This window comes from Struthio camelus, chromosome 3 (assembly GCF_040807025.1).
Source record: "Struthio camelus isolate bStrCam1 chromosome 3, bStrCam1.hap1, whole genome shotgun sequence".
Taxonomy (NCBI): domain Eukaryota; kingdom Metazoa; phylum Chordata; class Aves; order Struthioniformes; family Struthionidae; genus Struthio; species Struthio camelus.
Window position 1 is genome coordinate 118,713,681 of NC_090944.1, and position 16,724 is coordinate 118,730,404.

The following is a 16,724-nucleotide window of genomic DNA, read 5'->3' on the forward strand; positions in this document are numbered from 1 at the left end:
TTACGTGCTATCTTCACTATATGGAATATTCGATCAAGTGTGCTTAATTTCATCATTTAAATCAGATAGTGCCCTGGAAAAACTTCTGATTTTTCTCTTTTCTGATTTTACTCAAACCCTTCACATGACCGGTGCTTCTGTTTCTACAGCCCTTTTCCGTGGTTTGAGACTATCAATAGCTGTTGAGTAGGCAAGTAGTTCCTAACACTATCTCAAATTTATTTTGAGTGTTGACATAATTTGAATACTAATTCAGGCTTACATGATTGCAAAGTATGTTCATTTCTTGTATATGTAATCTGCTCTAAATGATTATGTAGGAGTTCTTGAAGTAGTATCATATTAATTTTGCTCAGTAGCTGTCAGTAGTCATTCTGTGTTATGTCAGCTCATGCTAGCTCTACTAGCGCTGGCAGAAAATAATATTTCTCCATCACAGTAATCTCTTCCTCCCTTAGCATCCCCACCAAGTGTCATACCTATTGCACACTGCCTGTGTTGAAGGGAATCCCTTCCGCTGGTTGCATGGCTGTCAAAGAGTGTCAAGGATTTAGCTTCTTTCCTTTGGAAGCCACTATATTAGTTTCACTCTTGGTTTAAGAGCTCTCTGAACAATAAGCTAGGATCTCGAGAACTGTCATGTGAATATATTTTGCTAGAATTCCTCTCGTGCCCAAAAACCATACGAAGTATGTGAGAGACTACTGAAGGAATTTGTTGATTCAGAGTTCCGGAAACCTTAGGCTATGTCAGGCAGGTATCTTTGAATTCTCACAGAGAGCTTGCTTGAAATACTTTTGGTGAAGCTAGTTTGGGGCAGAAGGAAGCAAGATTCTGATTTAAGTGGCAGCATTCTCAAATTGCCTGGATATGTCTGTTTTTCGTTCAACGGCAAAAAAAAAAAAATCTACTTTGTAAAGAAACAAAATACTTGTGCTTATTTTAACTTTGCATGAAGTAAAAAGTGTGCATGAGTGGGAAAAATGGGTAGAACCCATATACCTGTTTGAGCATGGACTTGCAGTACTTGAATACTGTTTATGCAGTAATAGGTAAGTCAGGCCTAGAGACAGCAGTAGTGCTGATCAGTGTGTTGCTCTGCCATTTGTCTACTTTTCGGTCATGCAACTGAGAGGATGTGTTTTGCAACGTCCACTCGCTGTTAGTGAAGTCCCAGCTGTCCTTGTCAGCCCTTGCTGCCACCTTCCTCTGTGCTGGCGAATCTCTACCTGAAAAAAAACCTACGAGAAGCCATAAACACGCAACATGAAATGACACTGGAAACCGGCTAAATGAAACTGGAAAACTTGAAGGGAGTGGGCTAGGGCTCAGAGCAGCATAATCTGGAGTTTTATATTGAGCTTCTCCTTTGAATGAAGTAGGTAAAAACCTGTAACAGAAACGTATGCTTGGAAACTAAACAGCATCTAACATTCAGATGTGACATCGAGAAAGGATAGCCTGTATTTGAAAACACAGAGTGTGTTTTATGGTATACTAGAGAGCTCATGAACAATATTTCACTTACAGGTATTCATAGGAAACCTTAACAGTTTTATAATTTCTCTAATTGCTATCGATACTGAGGTGAATTGTAATGAAGAAGTCATAAAGCAAAAACAATTTTATTCTTTGCATCGCACACTATATATCGGTGCACATAGCTGTATTATATGGCATTCTAAAAGCATCTGCCTTTCCTTGCTTATGCTAACAAAATAGTTGTCTTTAGTGACTTCAGCTGAGATGCTTCTAATATAGACCTTTGACACTGAGAAAAATCTATTTATTCTTTCAACAAGGGCAATATTTCATTTTTCACTTTTTATTAGTTGTATAACATGTAGAGTGTTTCCTGTTAGTTACAAGAAAAATTGCTAGAGTAATTAGTATGAGGGAATTGTGTCAACTACAATCAAAACCATTTTGTCACCTCATATGAACCTGTCAACTATTATTATGCTCTCAGATGGTCAGAGTGAACACTTGAGATAGTGTTCTGTTTTTTGTTGTTAATATTATGAAAGGTAGAGCAGGAAATGCTCTCCTATCTGATTCATGAAAGAGCAATTATCGCTTAATTTCCCATCTTCTCCATACAAGTTACTGTATTGGACATTTTGACATACTCTTGGTTCATTACTTTATATATACACTGACAAGCAACTTTGTCAAGCCTTTTCAGTCTCTCCACATACCACAGAATTCTTTATGGCAGTAGCCAATGCTTTTCACCTCCAATAAATTCCGCTCATATGCATAATGCAGCAAATACAAAGTCCAAAGTATCTTTTCTTCAGTCTCTCTTTTTATCCATGAATTTCTGCACTGATAGCTCTTTTTTTTTTTTTTTTTAATTTCCCACAAGTATCTGGAAAAATACGCTAATGTATCATTTTTATCACTTCATTAATGCCTCCCAAAACTTACAAGCATCCTTACTTTGTCTTAAGTATAAAATTAATGTATCTACAATTGGTTTTCCATTTGTCTGTAGAATAGAAATATTTTAACAATCACAGTCGCAGTATAGCCCTGCATCTGACTATTTCACCGTATCAGTCCATTAGCATTTTCCTGGATTGCATCTCATCAGTATAATTGAAGCCTTCATTAAGTGGTTAGACTAATTCCTCTCCGGCATCAAAATACAGTATAATAGTAGACAGCTCAACTTGTAACGAAGAAATATTTTCCCTTGGGAAAGATGGTCTTGTAAAAACACGTAAGTTGGAGAGGAAAACAGTTATGTTAACTGTCGGGATTGAATCTTGACATGTTTAATTCCGTCCATCTTTTCGTCCGCACTTAGACCTATAGCACAATAATAAGGAGGTCTGACATTTCAAAGTCTTGAGAATATATGACTCATCAGTGATGAATGCCATTGCTGATCCTTTGCTACATTTATGAATTCATTTATCTTTTGGTAAAAAAAAAAAAAAATTATATCTCTTTTGTTAGGTACTGTTGCACAGTATTCATTTTACCACTGTATACACTCAGGTCCTAAGGGTATTTACAAGATAGTCAGCCCAGGTGTTGATCTGTGCTAGTTCTGATATTTGAAAAAGTTCATACCTGTACAACTGGTTTTTAGTTTGTTGCAAATGGTTAAGACTGATGAATTCAAAAATATTTTAAAAAGAGATAAAAAGTGAGGCAGATGAGCTTTCGGCTATTGGCAAAACAAAGCTAGTTTTGATGCCACCTTTAATTTCTTCCTTTTAATCTTTTCACTGAGGATACCTTTGATGTTTGAGCAATTTTGAGGATATTGACAAAGGTGGGAAACATACATTTACGGTTACAGTAAACAGTCTTATTATTGCTTACTTGTTTAGGCTTTAATTCCTTCATCTACCTAATTTGTAGTATCTAATAAATAGTCTTATGACAGCTATAAATATTTTCACCTTGGCAAAGCTGATACAACTTTTCCAATTTGTTTTTATATGTTTTATTTTTGGAGGGTAATTTTTAGGGATTAATAATATCTTTGAAAGGAAATTTCAGGCTTGTTTTATGGATCTCATCTCAAAGAGAACTTTGATCTCAGTCAGTCTTCTGGAAAGCTGTGATGCAAAGGCCTTGTTCTTCAAGGCAACTATGGACCTATAGGGCTGGGACAGGCCACAGGAAGCTGTGTAGCCTTCCCCACTTTTTCTATGTAGCAAGAGTGTACTTAGACTGCCCTTGACATATTTTGATCTAACTTGTTCTTCAAAACTTTTAATAGAAGAGATTCTACAACCTTCTCTACATCCAATTGTTTCTGCTAGGTCTGCAAATGCAGGGTTACTGCATGCAATGGAAAGGCATTGGGAACACAGTGTAATTGTATGTTTAGTAATGAGGGGAAAAAAGGTACACCATATACTGTACTTAAGATGTATAAAAATACTGTGCTTCTCTGTGTTACCGTCTAAATTTCTAAGAAGGTTTCAGGTTTCTAATTCAATTTGTGACTTTGTATGGCCTCTAAATTTGTATATTTCATAAATTTTTAAGCTTATGTTTTTACTCCAGCAAAATGTGAATCGTTCCGCAAACTGTAAGCCAGAACTTGATTCATATGACTATACCGTGCAAAGATGGGCAGTGCTTCTTACATCAGTGGGATAGTTCTCTTGAGAATTAGTTTGCAAGGTTAAGCCTTACAACTCCAAGCTTGCTCAGACTGACGTGCTTCTGTGCATGCACTTTCTCTCTCTTTGTCTTCTACCTGACCCTGCCAGAGAAAAGCATCTTGAAGTCAGCAGCCAGAGAATTAGAGAGTAGCACATCCCTTTTGTCTGGGAACCCAGGGAAGATTTCTTTCCTGACTGCCCAGCTACAAAATATTTGCTATGAGAAAAAAGAAAGCTTGGGGGTCTGCTCTGTGGCAGCAAGACTGCTCTTCCGAAAGAATCTATATTTATATAAGACAGTGAAAAAAAATCTAACAAACACTGTCTTCTCACATATATTTTGATTCACTGGGCAAACATTATGGTCAGAGCTGAAGTTCTATGTCCTGTTTATTATATATAGGTCTCACATGAATGTCAGCGTAAATAGTCCTTGACAATTCCTTGCATATATTTTTCATTCTCCTTTTTTTAAAACACAATCGCACGTGCCAAAATATACTAATAAATGTGAACATATATGTTTATTCTTCTTTATTTTTCACCAGGAAGATACTGAACACATTCTAGCAAGTATACGCGTTTTTTTTTTTTTTTTTTTAAAGTGTAGCATTTAACATGCACTTAGGAAAGTCCTTACATACTAAGGACTCAGCGTCCTTACATAAACTGTTTAATTAAGCTGTTTGCCAACATCAATAAGTTTTGTGCTATATAGTCTGCCTCTGGCACTTGATTTAACACATGCACATTCTCATTTTTTTTCCTGGGATATTCTTCAGTCTAATAGGCAGAGTTAAATGCGACTTTTGGATAAAAGGTGAAAAGTGAAAGTGCTAATCAGTTGCTTTCATTTACCATTATTTATTGATGAGTGTTTTTTTCAAAAATTGTACACATTAATGTCTTTAGTGTACTTCAGTCAAAGCTAAAATAGAAGTGACATTGGTTTTAGGAAAAACAAGTGCATTGAAGAACTACTTAAATGAAGTCAAATAAATGCCATTAGGAATTATTTGAGTTATCTGTATTTTCTTTTCCTCCTAGGACTACTGGAATCCTGCAGGAACTTCTGCAGATCTTTCTATGTAGGACTTCTTCTTCCATTTTATCAAGCTTTTCTTTTCTCTTGTTACACGAATGTTTTGTAGAAATGTAAGGCTGTTTGAACAGAATTCATCCTGCAAAAGATGCCGTTCGTAGCTCTGCTGTTCTAAGGGCAGGGCAGGAACCAAACTGATTCAGAAAAGTCACAGTCCAGCCAACAGTTTCTTTGTGCCCCTGGACAGAGCAAGCCAACACTAGAGCCCTTGTGCCGGTATGTTATTCTTCTGTGCTTGTTTATCCACAGCTTCCCTGTGCTGGGATGCTGAAGGAGGCGAGCAAAACTCTTTTCTGCCATCAACATGGGGTATGAAGTAGCAACTTGGCTCCTTATATTTCCCTGTTGTAGCTGTGCGTGAGTCCACAAGAAGGGTTTGAGAGACGTAAGTATTTTTAACATACTCTTTTCTCCTATATTTTTTTTCTACCGTCGCTTCTCCAATAAAAATGTCCAGAATGACAGATGAGTATTTTTACTGAAAATGAGCAGATTGATTTATTGCATAAGAAACTACCTGACTCTGCTGACTCCAAACTCCCAACTCTGTTTTAAGAACCCATATCATTTATATTTTAAGCTTTCATATAATGATAATTATTATTCTTAGCTAAATTATGTAATGTTAAAAGTTGTGAAGTCCGACATCTAATGCTTTTACTTGATGAGCTGTGGAAATAAGAGATATTAAGAAGTACAAGATTACTTATTTCTTCCTTCTTTTAATTGTTTTTTTTTCATTTATATACTTGCCCCAAACTGTACACTATGTGCATTTTATCCATACATTTATTCAAAAGCCTATCCGTACATTTGATTCCATGCATTTTTCCCAAAGCAAATGGTATTCCCCATTTACCAAACAAATGATGTATTGACATATATACCAGTGCGCTTTTCACAGGAATATTCTCCGCACATTGACTAAATATTTCAGAGTAATTGCTGTAGGGCTTTTACCATTCATTTTATTGTGGTATCTGATCATTTTGAATTCTAGAAGCCCTTCTAATGCTTCAGATTTTTCTATCCAGCTAAGTCGATTGCTATTGAAGGAAGACTAACTAGGTCAAGGTGAATTCCATGGTTTGATTTGAAGACTGTGAGCTCTGTTATTCTAATCTCTTCTGGCATCAAGTTCTGCAGCCATGAGCAAATTTAAGAAAAACAAAACAAAAAAAAAACAAAAACAAAAAAGCTATGTCTCGTTCATTGTGAAGCTGACAGTTTCATTGGGCCAGGAAAGGTAGCGTGGGAAGCCATAGCTATGGAGGATGAAAGGGTATTAATGATGGTATAAGATACTTAGAAACTCTGAGCAAAGTGCTGAAATTCATTGGCCGCTGCAGGATGCAAGCATATTATTCTCCCACTCATTTCCTATATGTGACAGAAAGGGAACAGCTCCTCTGGAACAGCTTATGAATTCTGTTGTTCCGGTTACTGGAATCGTTGCTGTCTAAATACATGAAATGATTTAATAGGAGGCTATACAGATAAAGAGCAAGTCAGAAGAGAATGATAGCTCAAAACAAAGCATGTCCCTGGCTACCTCTCTCCTCTCCATTCCCCTTTCTGCCCCATAGGCAATCAGTCTTGTTAAGACAAAATAGCCAAACTGGAAAATTGTGCAAAGTGACGAAACCGGACATATATACAGATGTACCAATTTTGGACGTGCACCAGTGTTAGTAACCAGAAAATTTAAGAATTACAACAACTAAAAGGATTGCTCTGGATTTCCATTTTGAAACAATTTATGTCACGCACAGAAGAATCCAAGGGCCTTTAAAGTGGTGCTCAGCAGACTACGGAGCACCTGGGTCAGCTGCTCACTTTAGCTGATGCTTATTTATAAACCACAAGACAAATCCAGCAGGAAACACCCATCAAAAAATAGTTAATAACTTGGCAGTTAGTTTACACAGAAGATGTGAGACGCTGCTGTTCAAAGTCCCTAAATTAAGTCAGGAAAAAAATTTTCCTACACCTTTGGAAAAGGTTGTTACCACTGAGACAGGATCTCTCATCTGTTTTGATAAGAAACTCCATCCTAAAGCAGAGAAAACTTTGCTGATGAAAGTTTTATGAAAAGTGAAGATACGTGGTTTAAACAAACAGGTATTGTGTAGTTGTTTCAATGGAAAAATCAGAATCAGTTCTCTGAATTGTCAAAGAGTTCTTCAGACAGATGCTGGCAATCATGAGAACGGTGGCAGAAAGGGGTGGGAGCTGGCGCGCATGAAATTACAACCAGCGAGACAAAGAACGGAACAAAAGAGTAGTTCACCGTGTGGTTGCGACACTGCTGTTTTATAAATCAGACAAAAATTCCAAGGTTAATGCTTTCACTGCTTTGTAGTATTGCCATATTCCAGTCTAAAAGTTAAAAAATGCGTCTAGTCAGAGCCAAGTCTAAATCTAAATTCCAGAAATACATTGGGTTGAGGCTGACTGCTGTTATAACAGTTCTCAACGCTTTTGAAGTATTTTCTTGTTCTCATGAGTAGCACCTCTTTTGTGCAAGAGTTACTTTTGGTCTGATTTTTCAGGCAGTAACTGATCTCTCAGGCATTCACAAAGTTGGGAAACGTTGCCCATGACTCCTCATTCTTAATTACCAATTAAGACATGGCCCTTAATGAGACTACATCTGGAAGAGTCTCTCTGGCATCTTGAAAGTCAGAAGGATCCTCCGCTGCCCAGCTGGAACCAGGAAGGCCGTCAGCACACTTTTCTGAGCCTGCAGAGGCAGTTGGTGCTGTCACCAAAGAAAAGGCATGGGCTGGTCTGATCATTGGTATCACACAATCGGAGGAAGCATCTCAACCGCACTCCTGTGGTCGGTAACAGTTGGTAGCATGCAGCAAGGTCTTAAAGGAATTCACGACATTTTGTTGGTAGTATTTCTCTCCGTGTTTTCGCTGCTGTAAAAATAGTGTACAACTTCTCTATTTTATTACTACAATGTTGTATTTCAGTCTTACCAGCAATTTCACATAATCCATGTTAGGACTGATTATTGTGTAAGGGATTACATAGTTAAGTGTACATATACACATATACTGAGTACACATACTGTTTGTAGGGTTTTTTTTAACATATTTTAAATTTAAAATGTGGTGGCCTTCTCAAAAGCTTTTTTGAGAAGCGCAAAAGTCATTCCACAAACAAGCCATGTTACTTTCAGCAAAGAATTGACTGCTTGTCAAATCTGCTTGTTCTCTGCCATAGAAAAAGCTTCCAGAGAGTTTCAGGAGAAAGAAACATTCAGTAAGAGTTACTGCTTCTGGGAATTCAGACCCTGAAAAATCACAGGTCATTCCAGAATCTACTGGAAGCGGATGATATTGGATGATAATGTCCCAGGGAATTCAGACTATTTTGCCAGTCCTAATAAAAAATTCAAATGAGAATCCTGAGTTTACATAGCAGCTCTATATTTTCTTGATAAGTTATTCATGGCGGCATCCTTTCTCACTGGAGATGACTTTTTTACTCCGTTTGGGAGGAGTTTTTATCTGAAGCTCAGCACAGAGATCAAGGGCCTGTGGATAGAGCACAGTATGATGGTTAAATATAAGTCAGCAATCTATTTGGTCAAATTCTGGTGATTAGCTAATCTTGACATTAGTGAACTATCTGGTTTAGCATATTGCGAACATATATATATAGCTTTAAGTGAAATAGCCTGAAGACAACATATGAAAACACTTTAATATATTTTTCAGACTAAAATCTTTGTTTGAAGTCAGAAACTAAATTATTAATTTGACTAATGCAGTATTATGGTGACCTAAGATATTCCTAGATATATTACTTTCTCAGGATATGTTACTATCTTTTATTTACCTAACATCATGGAAATATGTGAGAGACATTCTAATTTTAGAATTAAACCCTTTTAACATCTTCCAGATTAATGGCCAAATAGTGCACCCGCCAAAACAAAATTAAAGCAGAATGCACAGCATACAACAACTATCACTCTCCTACTAATCTAAACAACTTCTAGAATTCAGTGTATTTCACAGTAGACAAAATTGATTTGTCTCTATTGTCAGGGCCCTGAGTGCACCTTAATCACCCTGTGTAGCCTCACCTGGGCCCCTACCCACCCACGCACCCTCTGCCCGTTGGCCCTGGAGCCCCATTTGAGCTCACTCAGGCCCTTGAGCTACGCTGTAGTCGGGTCCGTGCCAGTCTTGGCCCCTGCTGCTCCCGAGCTGCTCTCTGGACTTCTTGGATCTGCCTCATTCCCTGGCCTTCTCTGGTGCTTATTGAGCTGTGGGCAGAACCGGTTGCTATCACCAGCTTTGCCCTGCCTGAATGATGCGGGACATGCCCTTGTGGATTAACGTCCTGCCCCAGTTGCTGCCTGTGCTGCGTTCCCCTGGGGCACCTCACCCATGTGCCCGTGTGGGGCTGTCCCACTCCTGCTGCTCCAGCACCTATGTCTTCAGGTCATGTCCAGTTATTGTGACAGAGCTCCCACTTTGAAGGAAATAATTCAATGTCTGTCTGATCTGAGATCACTTTCAGACTGTGTATTACTGCTCCTCTCATCTTATTTATCTGAAAAAAAAAAATCTAAACAAGTCTATTACAAGTTTTGTTTGTAGGTGTCATGAAAGAAAAATATGATCTCCTTGCAATAGCAGTCACAAGTAGTGGTATCTTATTAATGCAGTATTATTCCTCTTGAAATAGTCAGAATGGTTTTACTTAAACTGCCTATATTGTACAAGTGTCTTTTTATTCAGTGTTGAAAAATAGCCATCATACATGTGTTTCACAGAGTTGTTATTTGCCACTCTACTTCGAGGAGTGGTTTAGAACAGAAACTAAGTATTTAACAGAGGCTTCAGGGTCAGTGATAGACTCACAGAATTCTTCAGATGGTGCAAATGTCACTTCTTTCTCAGGCTAAATAAGCACCTTTTTGTAGTGCTGTTCTGATGTCTTTCGTGTTTTGTGATGCACCTGAAGATGTCTTTTATACAGTCTAAGCTGATTCTGCATAAGTGTTTTGGTTTGGAGCATTATTGTAGCTTTGGAGTGAATCTCCAGACTGCCCACTTACTGCCCACATTGGTTTGATTTAGTCTGTCTGAAGGTTCATCACGGTTGTGCACTAAACCCTCCAATTTCTAACAAGTCCCAAAACAAGGACTGGTCCTTGGGACAGCTTTAAGTAATGTGTGTGGGTTGGTTCATGGGACCAGCATAGATCTACTCTCAGCTGAAACTCTTGAACTGTATATATGGCGTCCTCAGCGCTAGCTGCTAATATAGCCTTAGCTTTAGTCATAGTCTGCACTGTTAACCTTAAAGACAACGTACTAATACTTGAACTCCATCAAAACAGACAGAAGTGTAACCCTATTTTTGACTTTGCCTAACTAGAAAGCTTGTGCTGATACTCACTTTCAGAGAAGATAAATTGATCGAAGTTGATCTAGCTCTCACTCTGTCACAAGTTCTAATCTAAAAAATGGAGGAATACATTGCCAGGTTTCTTCTTGCAGAATAATAGCAGGAGAAATTCAGAAAACATGATTGCCACAAGTCTTTGCCTTTGATATGGCCTAAGTATTTAAAAAAAAAAAAAAACACCTTGAAAGTCTATTACAGATTTTGGGAAAGACTTTTCCTGTTCCCAAGATGTGAAGTTTTGTATACATGTCCCAGCTCTCTTTTTCTGAATCTCTAGCATCTTCATGCAGGTAAGTATCATGCAAGCTAAGCAGAAAGACTTCCATTGCATACGAGCTGAGTTTCGTTTCCTCATCCGTTTTACTGATACGTTAGGAAAGATGCTCTTTAATTTCCGTTTTCAAAACTTCTCTAAAAAGATTACTCAGTATTTAGATCGCCAAAGTGTTACCTGATGATATCTAGAGAGTGAAACTAAAGTAAATCTGAAAGCTGTCTAGCCTTGGAATTTCATAGTCTTCATAGTGCAAACAGGAATCTCACAAGCAACTGTTAGGGATATTAGTTTGTTTTGAGTAATTTCGTCTTACCACAGGGCCTGACTTTTGAGAAAGCATTTAGTAATCTACAGACAAAAGTGCTGGTTCTGTGGGCTGTTTGGAACAACCGAAGCAGAGTTTGCATTCCTGATTTTTATTATTCACATGTTTCACTTGCCCCCAAGAATTTTGGCTAATCACATTGTATTGTTGATCATAAAAGCCAGGAAAAACAAAAAGAGGCAATGCATTAGAGAGCTTCAAAGAAGTTGTCTGTGCCTTATACTTCTAAAACAGAAAAATCAATTGGATATACAAGAAAGAAAAATTTCAACGGAGATACAGATGGAAATGTTTTGTACAGAACATAGTGTGTTCTCTTTCATATTTTTCAGATGTATAGAATTTGTTATACAAGTCAGATATTGGAAGAATTATGTAAATTAGATTAGCAAATTACATATGCCAGAGAGCAGCATGACTCTCTCACGTTTGCCAGTACATGTTACCTACCTTTCAGGTATGGAAAAGCTATCACATTAACTAATGATTAACGCTCTAGCTGTGGCAGTCCACAGTTGTGGCTCAGCCATACAGAATTACAGGGTGACACCCTGGTGTCAGAGTGACTTTTACGGAGATCTGAGCAAAGCTCAGGAATTACAAAGTCCTCACACCACCACAGTAGCGCTCATCACTGTTCAGATGCAACTGGCATCCTGAAAGCTTGCAGGTTTTGATGGGCGCTGGTCAGTAAGGTTTTGGAGGGGCTCTCCCGTTGCTTATGACAGTGGATGGACTCTGTGTTCCTGTTTCTACTCTCCTTCCCACTTCTAATGTTAAGCCTCTGAACTGCTAAGTAGGATAGGTACACTGCTATTTCTGCTCTTGCAAGGTTTACTTGTGAATCTACATTATCTAATACAAATAAAGACAAGCTGATTCTAGGACCTTTGGAAAAGATTTGCCACCACAGACAGCACTGGGAAGAATAATAGCGTTGTCGTGATGGTGCAACTTCACTCTGACTTTTTCTTTTCTTTCTGCTGAGCTTTCACCTAATGAGGATTATACCAGGAGCTCTCTTTGGAAAACAGGGAGAGATGAAGCTGTGCTGCACGTGGCTAGGAGCTGCTGAGCAATATTTCCCTGCGTATATCATTGCCTGAATATACTAATGCCCTTGCCCTACCAGTATGTGTGAGAACAGGATGGCACACTACAACAGAGCTGGGAGATGAAGAGCGGAGCCTTTCCCAACTTTATTAGCAGACAAAATGCTAATAGCATAAGCAGAGTTGCTTGTGTTCCTACGTAGAGGATAGGCTGATTGTTGGATTCCAGTGCATGCATGGTTTTCATTAAGCTGTGTGTAACTTTTCATAGTTGATTTTTGTAAAAGCACCATGAGTTATTTATTAAGTATTTTAAATTTGTGGACTATATGCTCAGGATATGGGATTTTTATTCATGCTTTAATGGTATAACTTTTAAAAAATAGTTTGGAAACTATGCTCTTACGGTATGTTCATTACAAAGCTATGCTGTGGGTAACTGGGCTATTTTGTGACTGTATCATGGATTATTTCATAGTAGAGCTTAAGTCCAGAAGCTATGCTGTCACTGTATGGGACTTGTTTCACCCGATGTATGTCTTACTGTCCCCAGGGAGCATATAAACTTCTATCATACAATAATATAAACTAAAATACTATTTTTACAAAGGTGTGAACAAGCAGGCTATTCAGATTTTGTAGATAACAAAGACAGGAAATGAAGTTAAATGAGTAGCACAAAAGTCAGCGTTAACAGTGCGAGGCAGACAGTGTATGAAGTTCTCAGTGCACAAAGCTTTTGGCTGTTCACTGTGGCCTTTCTCTTTGATCGTGGTTCTGCCTTCTTAAGGGGTAGAAGACTGAAAGCCACCCTGCTTTCGAGTGGAAGGGATCAGTGGTTGGCTATTAGCTTTTGTTTCAATGCCCTGTTGGAAGAAAGGCTGGTTGGACAGTGTAAGATAAACTGCTGTTCCTGCAATGAAGACGTTTCTAAGAGCAAGCTTGTAGCTGTTTGATGTTCTGTTATTGTTCCCAAAGGCAGCTTTGACAAGTTGTTTTCTCAGACACTGCAGTCTTCCTGTTCAGCATCTCTGTGTGCTATCACCACAGTTCTGCGTGCTATCACTGCATCTCTCCTTTGTTGCATGGGTCAGCCTGGGCAGGTCTGTAGTCATGCATACATGAGCACTCCCTTACCAGCTCCAGAAATGCTCCCCTCTCTTACGATCCAGTCTCACTTCTAGTAAGGGGAAGGAGCTTGCCAACGCTTTCCTCCTCACTTCTGTGCTCTACACACACACACACACACACACACACACACATGCACACACACACACACACACACATGCACACACACACACACACACACATGCACACACACACACTCACTCTTTCCAGAGATGATTATTTGATAAGGTTAATATCTGGGAGGATGCAAGTATAGATCCTTTGTAAAATGAGAAAATATATACATATATATTTTTTGTTCAGTCATCCTTGCAAAAGGTATACTTTTTTTAAAGATATCATGGTATTTTCTTAGCCAGTTCCTAATACTGGGATACTCTCATACCCAAGGTTCCTCAGAGCTCAATATGTGCTCTTAAGATGATTATGATGATTGGCTGTAGTAGATGGCCGGTCTGCAAGGTTTTATGGTGTGCTGCTGTTTTGCATATTACCATTGTGGGTTGGCAGGCAGGGCTTTGGGGCTCATGGAGTGAAGCTAATCCCTGCGTTTGCACTCTTGCAGAAATCCTGGCAGGACTTTAGGCCATAAAGAGAGCTGGATGGAGGACAAGGGCTGGGGGGAGGTTAGAAATTGCATTTGAGACTCTGCTGGGAGTCTTAATACTGGTCATATGTGTTCAGTGTGATAAAGTAGAAAAAAGGGCTTGTTAGGGAAAGCTGACAAGAGACCAGCAAGCTATACTTTGCTGCTGTAGATCAGAAGACTCTTTCCTGACTCTTTACTCGACTGGAAGGGTTTAGCTACCTATTTCAGAGCAAACAACAAAGCAACTCTGCATTGTATTGCCAGAGCAGTAATAGAGCACTTCCTGTACTTAAAATTCAATTTATATTCCCTGCAGAAATACACATGGTTTTCAGTAAAATAAAGACAGTTTAGCATGTTTGGTATTAATAATATTGGCTCCTTGCTGTTTGTATGCGTTTTCGTGCCAGAATAATTTTCTATGAGAAAAATATGTCTTGAAAGCTTTTGCACAGATGAAATGCAATACTTTTTACTTGGAGAATGCCTCCAAAAGGCCTCATGTGGTGTTCTGTGCTGTATACTAATCTATAATAGGACAGAGTGATTCCAACTGACCTCAAAATGTTTAGTTCCTTGCCATGTACCCAGTGAACGCTTTCTGAGGTAGAATTTTCATGGGTAAATCCAGTGCCCCACAGGGGATCGTGGATGGGAAAGAGGAGTACTTCTAAAATGGCAGCCTAAGAAGCTGAACAAACATAAAAGGGTGGGACCGTGGCTGAGTAAGTCATTGAGCAAAAAGTACTATTTAATCCCAAAGACGCTAGTGAATGTTTTTTGAACAAGAGCATCAATGCAGTCACCACTGAATACGCGAGTGGGTAGGTCTGGTGCTAAGAAATCAGGACAGGAAGCTTTGAAAAATAACCTGATAGTTTGTGGCAGGCTGAGTGATGTTTTGGTTGGCTAGGAACAGATGACTTCAGATATCCAGAGCAAGACTGATTCTTCAACAGATTCCTTTGTTGTCACTACTTAAGTATGTCTGACTAGGGGAGAAAAATCTCACTAACTCCTATACGCTCAATATGCTAATATCTGATATGCATCTTAAAAAATATATATATTGAATCTGTATCACAAAGTGCAACATTAATGACATACAGTAGTGCCAGGTATGGTGAGTCAAAAGTCAAATGCCATCAAGCCAAGGTCTCTCTTGCAGGACTGGATGTTTGGGAGTGAACAGGAATTGGTAGCTGACTGATGAAAGGCTGAAAGATTAGTTAACTATTTTAAGCAAGCTGCTTGTCCTTCAGGTTCATCCAGTCTCTCACATACCTGGCTCCTTGATATCTGAATCTAATGTGAGTCCCTTAAGTACAAAAGATGGTGGAGGTCTAACCATCGTGACGCGAGATCATATAAGCAAACTAAAGGGCCTTGCGAGAAAGTAAGTTGTACAGGAAGGCGCCTGGAAGACTGCGAAATACTGTATAGCTCTGAGGCATCAACATGATAGTTAGTACCAACTTACTATGCAATCGAATTACTTTCTAACAAAAGCGTATGTGCAGTATCTTGCCAGTCAGTACAAAGATTTGCATAATATGGATGCAGATCATTTCCGTAAGTAGTAACTGAGCTTAGTAGAATTAATTTGTTCCATTCCCCTATGCAGGCACACCCTGTAGCAGCAGCTCCTCTTGATTTTAAAGTTAGCAGCTCTCTTACTAAATTTTATACATATGACCTTTTCAGAATTTCTCATAGGCTTTTACCAAAAAACTACTCCTCTGTATTCTTTCGATATCACTAAACTGTGATAACTGCTTTTTGCTTTTCTTCTGATAATATGGTGTGTCGTAATACATCTTACTTGCTTATTTTTGCCCTCCTCCTTACCTGCCCTGATGTTTGAATTTTTTTCCTATTCTCAATGTTTGGAAGCAAAGCATTTTATATGGGTCATTATTGCAAAACAGCATCATTTTTGTTCAATATTTGTCACCCCCCCACACACACCCTTTTAAATAAAACATTGCTTTTGGGAGGCTGACAGTTTAGGGTGCTATTTAGTTCTGAAAAGTGCTGTAGAAGTCTTTTTTCTGCCATTTTAAGGTCTCATGTTTCACAGCATGGCAAATACGTTGCAAGTGAAAAAATTATTGTTCTGTATGACTGTTTTTTGTATTCTTCTTATGGTATCTCTACGTAGTAACTTGGCATTATGACCATAGCTTGTGTAGATGTAAACAGATAGGTTTAAATGATAAACCCATCTACCTATCAGATGTTCTAGAGAGGTACTACAGGTGTACTGAGATAGGTATAAATGATACACCTATCTATCTAAACCTATCCCAGTAGAGAGTTCAGATACTAGCAGAAGCTTATCTATAGTAGTGTAGGCTGTACAAACCCTCTAGAGACTCCCAAGTAAATACCTAGCAGATGGATCCAGCATCGCTGCCGCTATGTTGCTAATAATAGTTTAACTGGCTCATTGGATTCCAGTTTGGGCAGGCCTTCATGAGCTGCAGACACATTTGGGGACTACAGGCACATATATCCTGAGAGTGGAATTAGCCTCCTGTCAGTACTAGCAGGCCAAAGTAGAAGGCACACAGGATCTGTGAAGGCATTCTCTGAAGATGTTGGGATTGCAAGAGTTGACTGAGAGCCTTGTCTACCCTAATGTTCCTTTGAGTCTCATCTTCAACACAAAACTGCAGAATTTTG